General features: G+C 31.5%; 1 protein-coding gene across 2 annotated transcripts in view; it reads right to left on the reverse strand.

Moving 5' to 3' along the window:
* The window catches only part of LOC137641567 (procollagen-lysine,2-oxoglutarate 5-dioxygenase 1-like), a 252,332-nt gene that overhangs the window by 72,483 nt on the left and 169,724 nt on the right, over nucleotides 1-10,125 (reverse strand). The gene's annotated exons all lie outside the window — the stretch shown is intronic.

Genomic DNA, 10,125 nt, shown 5'->3' on the forward strand with positions numbered 1-10,125 from the left:
CCTTATTTAAGGGTAAATCTTATTGTTAAGTAAGTATTCCCAGATACTGTATTACATAAAAACTATTCATGGAACAGCTCGCTAGAGATAGTTAGAAATATTTAGTTAGTTTGAAAATAATAAAAATGAACTGAAGAAATATCTAATTAGGCTAAAATCCCTTTGGAAAAAGGAAATGTAAAAAAAAAAAAAAAAAATAGACAGGCATGCGGAAGATCTTATCATTAAGATATATAGAATTAGCCGCCTCATATATTTTAATGAGGGAATGACAATATTTTCTAGAATGTACTAGCAAAATAAGCTTCCCGGTATTTGGTGGGATAAAGTTCTAAAGTTAGGAAAAAGATATAGATAAAGTTAAGAATAAATAAGAATAAAAAGAATATTTGTGCTTCCATGAAATACCGTAATCATCTTTGAATAAAAAAAACTATATATGTATTATTATTATTATTATTATTATTAGCTAAACTACAACCCTAATTAGAAAATCAGGGTGCTATAAGCCCAAAGGCTTCAACAGGGAAAAATAGCCCACTGAGTAAAAGAAATACACATACAACAAGAGAAGTAATGAACAAATAATATAAAATATTTTAAGAACAGTAACAATATTAAAATATATCTTCCACATATAAATCATAAAGAGAGCTTTATGTCAGCCTATTATACATAGTTAATGCACAGTGCATTAGAAACTGCTCGTCAGTGAATATGGAGGGTACAATTACGACAGGATTAATAGCAATTACGCTATGAGTAAACTGTGATGCAGAATACGTTAGGTAGCAACTTCAGTAGAGAACAAGCGAAACAAAAAATGCCAATTACTGAGTATTACAAATAAACCAGACCTTGACAAAATTAATGACATCATGGATAACTTGAAAAAATTTCCTCAGAAACTGTTCGAAAAAAAAAAGAGAATTGAAACCAGCACTGGACGCAACATTGAAAACAGTTTGACATTTAAAATCACATATGACAATCTAAAAATGATAAAAAAAAAAAGCACTAGGAAAGTATTAGGGATAATGGACAAAATCCTAAAACGGTTACGGGGATTACAATTATTATGTTCAAGAATGGTGCAGCTCAAAGAAAAGGATGATTCCAAACACACGCATACACACACATACACACACATATAATATATATATATATATATATATATATATATATACATATACATATATATACAGTAAATATATATATATATATATATATATATATATATATATATATATATATATATATATGCGTGTGTGTGTGTGTGGGCGAGCATATTCTGTGCATATGCATTCATACACGCATATATAAATATATATATATATATATATATATATATATATATATATATGTATATATATATATATAATATATATATATATATATATATATTATATATATATATATATATATATATATATATATATATATATACACGGTGTCAGGCAAATTTCACGAAATCAATTGCGCGAAGGTTAATTTCTCGAATTCAATTGACCGAAAAATAATTTCTCGAACTATCATTTTTTCGAATGTCAATTACTCGAAAACAAAGAGGTATATTTCTCGAACACAATCCTAAGGATCCCATAAGCGCCAAAGACCAATTTATAAAAAGGATATTAGCATTCCGTGATATCCTGTATGTACGGGCGTACGTATAATGCACGATACACTACGTACCTATTTGTAATCACACTTTTGCGTCATAAAAGATATTAGCTTTATTTTTTCTAGATAAAATTATACAGTATGGAAAAACAAAGTAGAAAGAAAATGAGTGTATAAAACAAGTGGAAATCAGAAAATAAAAAGACGAAGAGAGGCCTGTCGAAGAATATCTACAAAGTGTAGCATACAACATTTCATTTTGATGGATTAAATTGTAATACTGTATTTCATTCTAAATGATAATATTTTCATTCGTACAATAAAATTATAACCTTTGTATTTTTTTCATTCCTTCATTTACAATAAATTTTTAACATTTGGGTTTCTCAACCCAAAAGGATATATTTTTCCTTGAAATACATGAAAATTTTTCCATTCAATTTTCTAGAAAAAATAGATATCAGTTTTCGAGAAATATGGGATTCGAGAAGATGATAGTTCGAGAAATTATTTTTCGAGCAATTGAGTTCAAGAATTTGACTTTCGAGAAATTGCATTCGAGAAATTTACCTAAAATCATATATATACATACACATATAAATATATATACACACATACTATACAGTTTGATAGTTGAATGAATAGCTAGATATAACACAGACCTCTACAGTAAGTGATTGAAATTTGTTAATACTGTATTTATAAGTTATACACCATTTGAAAAAAAAAATATGGTTAAGAATATTTTCTTTGATATATATTTATGATATAATGAAATACGGGAAATATGATTGGAACTTTTGGAAGATTCCTGTGACGGAACCTTCAATTATTAGAACTAATTTATCAGCAACGTTTTCTTTAAAAAAAATACCCTAAACCGGCCATTTATTGTCGAATAAACATACATACTGTGCATATGTATATATCTATATATATTATTATATAAACTATTTTAATTTATATATAAATTTATATACATATATACATATATATATATATATATGTATGTATGTATGTATGTATATATATATATATATATATATATATATATATATATATATATATATATATATATATATATATGATCCGTGTCTTCTTCAATTACACAAAAAAATTGGCTTATGAGAAAATCTATTAAGAATTTTGGTGATCAGTCTGAAGAAGTATTTTAATTCTTTCATTCTACCTTGTTTTGAGTATGTTTATCCTATCTGGTCTTCAGCTGCTGATTCTCATCCTAATTTGTTAGTCAGGAACTTACCGTCTAATAAATTTCTTATTCCTGATCTAGATCTTAATCTTTGGCATCTCCGTTCAATTAGTTCATTATGCACGTTACGTTGCATAAGATTTTTCATAATTCTGACCACCCTTTACATTCAGATCTTTCTGGACAGTTCCATACGGTTCGTAATACTAGGCATGCAGTTAATTCTAACAGTCAGGCCTTCTCCATCATGAGGCTCAATACTACACAGTATTCTACAAGTTGTGAAATGATCTTCCTAATCGGGTAGTTGAATCAGTAGAACTTCAAAAGTTCCAACTGGCATTAAACGTTTTTATGTTGAAAATGCTGACATATGTCTTTTTATAGTCTTTATGTTAATTATCTGTTTTAATGTTGTCAATGTTTTTTTTTTAAATATATTTCATCTTAATTTTTTATTACTTGTTATATCGTTCATTTATTTCCATATTTCATTTCCTCACTGAGCTATTCTTCGCAATTGGAACCTTTGGGCTTATAGCATCTTGCTCTTCCATCTACGGTTGTATCTTGTCTAGTAATAATAATAATAATAATAATAATAATAATAATAATAATAATAATAATAATATCAAACGATTTCCTGGGTTACACTAATGATAAAACTGCTACCAGCCTAGCAATGTTAAATACAGCAAATAAACTAACACAATATTTCCTACACGGCTGATCCACCTGGCTTTCAAAGGCAGCGAGATCATAGAAGTACGTCTCTTTTGATATCGAGTGACTTTTGTAAACTAAATATTTCCTCTTGATTACGTTACATGAATAAGAGATGAGAATGTGAAAGGGGAAATAGCTGCCAGTGAAAAGTGTAAGATATACGTGTCGCTCCTACTGGCTCTGAATACGTCAATAGCTCACTTCACCCATTAGAGAACCTTATTTACATAATCAAATTGATTGACACCCTTCCGCTGCACACACTTATAATTCCTAGGTATAAGGACTTTCCTTTCACATAAGCCTTTCACACACTATCTATCCAATCCTTCCTAGAACTTCATCTTCTTTTCATTCTGAATATCAAATGGACATTTATTTTCAATAAACGTAATTTTTCTTTTCATAAATTCCACATGACTGAACCAATTCAGAATAGCCTGATAGACTCTTTCACCTACGTTAACTGTTCTACCACTTCTACATATCCCAACACTTCTCATTCTCTCATTAGTATGAAAACTATTTCAGCAGCTTTCTTTATTTATATTCAGCTTGAACATTATACGTCTATAATGAAAGTTCGTTAAAAAATATCTCCTTCGCTTCTTTTCAATCTGTAACACGCATTCAACTATGTTGCTTTATTCACACTAAAATCCATCACATTCATTCTTTCACTAATCATTGTGTTATCTTTCTAGTTTCCATTTATTCTCATAACACAGTCCTTGCTCCCAAAAGCTGGATACTTCCTTCGTCTGTAAACACACTGTATTATATCATCGCTGTTCTTAGTCAACACAGTATCCTGTGAAAACATATTCCATTTCACAGTCTATTCATTATTAATTTTCTTATTCTAAAATTTCGTGTTTATCACCATTATCATTATTACTAGTCAAGCTAGAACACTAGTCGGAAAAGCGGGATGATACAACCCTAGGTCTCGAACAGGGAAAGTTTCCCAATGAGGAAAGAAAATAAAGAAATAAATAAGCTAGGGAGAAGAAGTAATGAATAAAAATATAAAATATTCTGAGATCAATAACAACCTTAGACAATCAAGGGATTTCTGTACATAATTGGGTTTTGCAAGAAGGGCATTATATGTTCCAAGGTCCTTGAAAACTTGGATACTATAGAAATTGGGCGGTAGTCAGCAGGGCTAGAGCTGTTAGAAATACATTTACCTAATTGGATAACATTACTAACCCCCTAACAAATGTAAAATTTACTTGATAACTTTACAAAAAATAACAGACAACTTTTTATAAAACCAAAAACAAAGGAAAAATACGATTTGGGTGAACACCTTCATAAGCAGAAAGGTCCACCAATTTCACGGGACAGATGAGCTAAACTAGCAAGTTTAGCCTCTGGAAAACAGGAATGAAGAAGATCGAGTGTCTTATTACTCTGCTTACTGTCAAACACATCAGCTAAAAAGAGCAATCTGGTTCAAGTAAAGGAGGAAATGTTAAGTCTACACTAAAAGGAGCATATTCTAGGGTAGCTCACCATTTATGTTCCTCTGTTATACCAGGAACGGTTTCTCTTATGGTCAAATTGTATTCCTTTTCAGTACTCATTGAACCAGTGTTTGTCTTCCAGTAGGTGTCTTAACACAAGAAGGGATACATCTATCAATTATGTTGACCAGATTCTCACTCAAGAGAACAGCAGGTTCAATACTTTAATTCAATAGTGACTAATTCAAATGCACACCTGTCAACTTTCACGCATCTTGCGTAAGACTCAAGTATTTTAGCCTCGAGTCACGTACTCAAGCAGTTACCAACATCTCCCTGCCTTGACAAAATAATAATAATAATAATAATAATAATAATAATAATAATAATAATAATAATAATAATAATAATAATAATAATAATAATAATAATAAAATGTATCGATGATACACGACAGCCTACATGAAAAGTGCATCAAGACTATACGACATGCAACATAAGAGATAATATTGAAAAAAAAATACATTTGTTGGGTATGTAAATAAAATTAAGCACCATGTGTAGTATTTATAGTCATGGCAGTTGCAGTTTAGAATAGTTTCTTTGATTTGATTAACCAAAGGGACAACGTAACAAGGGACAATTATCTTACTCGAGCAGCTGTGGTGTATTTTATGTTGTATATTGCATTTACTAGAATTGGACAGGAACTGGAATTTTGAAATGTGTCTTACTGATTATTTTCAATGCGAGTATGAGTATTCATGTGCCAGAAACTACAATCATTTCCTGACTGGATAACTATATAACACCATAATATGTAAAGGGGGATATTGCAAGAAAAAATAAATTATTGGCGAAAATGAATTTTTTTGCGTCACCTTAACCAGGTATGTGGATTTATGTCATTATTTTATCTGTTGCATGTATTGCATTTTTTAAAGTTAATCTTATCAGAAGTCCTCAAATCCCCCTCAAAAATCTTATAAATCTTTTTCGTCATACCTACGACCCAACATTTGGGCTTTGCCCTTGACCTGTCCAGGAGCCTGTAGCTCCTGGACTACAGCTCGGTTATCTCATTCATTGACATTATAAGGGGTTGATGGCTTTGCAAACGTAAAATGTCACTCAAAATGCCATTCCAGTCCGCTTGAGATTATATATATATATATATATATATATATATATATATATATATATATATATTATATATATATAAATATATATATACATATATATGTATATATATATACATAAATATATATATATATATATATATATATATATATATATATATATATATACAGTGTATATATAAATATGCATATATAAGTATATGTATAGATATATAGAAATATATATATATATATATATATATATATATATATATATATATATATATATATACATATATATATATATTATATCTTACATGAGTATGACACATCAAGTATAGGCTGCTCCTTCTTAATTATTAACGAAACCAAGGCATATCAGACGTCCTAACGGGAGGATCAACACCAGAAGCGTCAGTGAATACTAGGTCCAAGAAGTTGTCAAACCAATGAATAGCTTTAAGTATGATTTGCTCATAACCTGATCAAGGGAAAGAGTCCAAAGTTCTTTAGCCATGGCAATGAGTGGGAAAACCAGAACTTTACTGGTGAGTGTTGAAATCACAAAAGAGGTATTCTATCATCTTTTTTGTATCTTAACCATAGTGGTAAAAACTATTGAAATATAGAATCATCCAAGTCTGGATTCCGAAAGATGGAACACAATTAAAAGAGACTCTATATCTATATTAAGCAGCTCTTCTAGGAGAAGGACACTCCAAAATCAAACCCTCTGTACCATGGTCTTCCACTGTCTAGGGTTAGAGATCTCTTGCTTAAGGGTACATTCGGGCACACTCTTCAATCTGTTTCTCTTCCTCTCGTTATTTTCAAGTTTCTATCCTCTTCATATTTTCAAGTTTTTATAGTTTTTCCAGATTTATTTTCCTCACTGGGTTATTTTCCCTGTTGGAGCCCTTGGGCTTATAGCATCCTGCTTTTCCAACTAGGTTTGTAGCTTAGCAAATAATAATAATAATAATAATAATAATAATAATAATAATAATAATAATAATAATAATAATAATAATAATAATAATACCTTCCAAAGACTTCTATGACCTGAACCTCATGCCATCCCCATTCAAAGCAAGACTTGTGAGAAGCAGGATATTCACTCCTAACATGCACTGCCATTCCTATTACATTGGGAATGGTATCCCATTTCAAAATTATTGGTTTCATAAAACCTAAAATAAGCAGCTCAGAGGAGTGCCTCATTTGAAAAACCAAAGTTTCTGAGCATCATAGAATATTATAGTTTAGAGACAACTATAAGGTATATAATCTTGCCATACAGTACACGAACATAGCAATGCAGCAGATGACACTAGTAAGATCTAGGACGCACTGGTCCCGGATATTGCTCAATATCTCCAGACTGATTAAGAATCTAAAACAACAAAAGAGGTTCATCATACTTAAAAACATGCTTAACTATAATGATAACAAAAACAATATGCACATGTCTATATACAGGGTGACACATACAACTCATAGACTAAAGATAAAATGTCGGATAAAACTAGCCATGGCGGAGGTGACATACCATGGTGAGTTTAGAATCCTCCAGGATAGCAACTTCCATCTGAAGGAAGGATATTCATAATGGTGTCGAAAATGACTACCAGAGAGGAAGATAAAGGAACAGATAGGGAAAAGTCAACCTTTTGATAAACCACCAAACATCCATACCCCTTCTATTAAGGCTGCCCAACGCACTGTTTAAAAAGAAAAACAAGATGAAGAGAAAAAAAAAGATAGAATAGTGTGCCTGAATGTACTCTCAAGCCATGGAGACATTCTCACACCTGATTTTATTACTTCTACCTTTATACTATACAAGTCAACAATTATTCCTCTCATCCATTGCATTAGAACCTTTCCCTTATTCAGACATACCTTAACAACCATGGTTTGTCATTCAATGACACGATCACCAAGAAATCCCCTTTCTTAATTTATCAAGTACTTCCACAAACCTTCTGAACTTTCATAACTCTTCGCAGTTTTAAATCTTCAGTTCTTCCTCTATTCTATTCTCCACATTCAACAGATATCTATAATATTACATCTTTAATCTATACCGTCCAAAAGTGCATGCAAGTCCTACTGAATCTCTCCCCTTGCATCTTTTTTTCTGAAATTCGTTATTCTTTTCATATTCATTAACTTTACTTTCAAATGACGAACAAACTCCTTTCCTCACCATTCTCTCAATTCCAAGTATTTTCTACATATCCTAATTTTTGAAACTGTGTATTTATACAAAATTTCAATTGCTACGACATTCATACCTTCACTGCTGAACCATACATGCTACGGAACTTCAACAAAAGCTTATCATTCATCTCTTATTTCCCACGGAGTCTGCTCTTTTGCTTCCTGGATATTAAGATCCTTCCTTTCCAAAACCTCTTTGAAACACTTTATTCACCACTTTCTAGGTTTCCCTCTCCTCCTTGTTAGCGCTTCTGAATTATAAACTAAAATCACCAACATAAAATATTTTATTCTTTCCCCATTATCAGACTACTAAAAAACATTCTAATCCAACCTTCCGCTTACTTCAAGATTCTTAAAATATCCTGTACGTTTCTATACATTTCTCACCCTGCAAGATTCTGTCTAAGCCACATATATTCAAAACACGCTTCATCATAATAGTTCCAATTCTTCTGGTAGCTCTAGGAGAGAGGCTCACTGCATTCAACATCTACTCTCCCCTTTAATAATTGGGAGTTGTCTTGAGGATCTGTTTATGCATTCCGACCTTGGATTTCAAAGACTTTCTAAGCTTTTCCCGTTCTTTCGCACACGCTGCCAGTTTTCTTACGTCGAATATTCTGTGCCTAATTCACCATCCAGTTCATTCACTCCAAAATACATATGCAAATTAACTGCTTCCATTTACCATACCCTATAATAAAATTCCCCTTTCTATCTTCTTTGCTTCTGTTTAGCTTTATAACCTTACTTTTTTCTCTTATTTACTTTTAATCTTCTCATCTTTCAAACTGTCACTTGTTTGTAAAGTTGTTTTTTTCTGATTTTTCTCACCACTTCACCATGTGATTTTGAACAGTCATGATGAAAAAACCCCTTTTACCTAAACCTTTTTATTACGCCAAACTAATTTTTTCCCCGCTGGATGCTCTAATGAGCTCTTTTTACTATCATAAGAACACTCAATTAATTGCAGAAACTTTATCCTCTATAACAGAAATCCTCTACGCTCTTTACAATGCCTCCCAATTGATTGAAGCATAAGATTCATTTTAAGGTTCAGTACCTTACATACAACCTTTCCCTTTGATTCTTAAACCTCTTGAATAGTTTCTTTTTCCCTAGCAATCCTTTTATCCCCGCATTCTCTTCCTTGTGTCATTCCTAACTCGAGTTCCGCCATCATCACTTCTCTCATCCGTCTAACTTTCCTAATCAAAACCATAACAAGAAATGCCATAAGCCTAATATTATTCGCGTTGCTTCTATCACCTTCACAGTTATATAAAAGAACAATGGCTCCTTTCCCCAATTCTTTTGAAACATTTCTTCCACGTGGACATGCCTTACAATCCTTGTCACCAGACAGATCCAATTAATAGCACTCGAACATCAATTAACTCAAGTGTCTTTCTATTCCAGATCCAATAAACTCCCTTCCTTATGGGGTCAATAGTCGCTTTCACAAGTATGTAGAAATATGTGAGGACAAACAGACTATTAATTTTTCTCATGTGGAACGACGGTAGGCTAGTGAACATTGTGTTGAAATCAGAATTGTTATAAAAGAGTATGAGACTGGTAAAGTACTGGTAATATAGAAGGAGGAGGAGGAGGTAATGGAAAAGAAGGGGATACATGGGGAAATGTCTTGAATTGTTCTGATCCAACGTCGTATAATGGTGGCAATCATCGTTGAATACACATTGCCAACATATGTAGTATATATATATATATATATATATAT

This window comes from Palaemon carinicauda, chromosome 5, assembly GCF_036898095.1.
Source record: "Palaemon carinicauda isolate YSFRI2023 chromosome 5, ASM3689809v2, whole genome shotgun sequence".
NCBI lineage: Eukaryota > Metazoa > Arthropoda > Malacostraca > Decapoda > Palaemonidae > Palaemon > Palaemon carinicauda.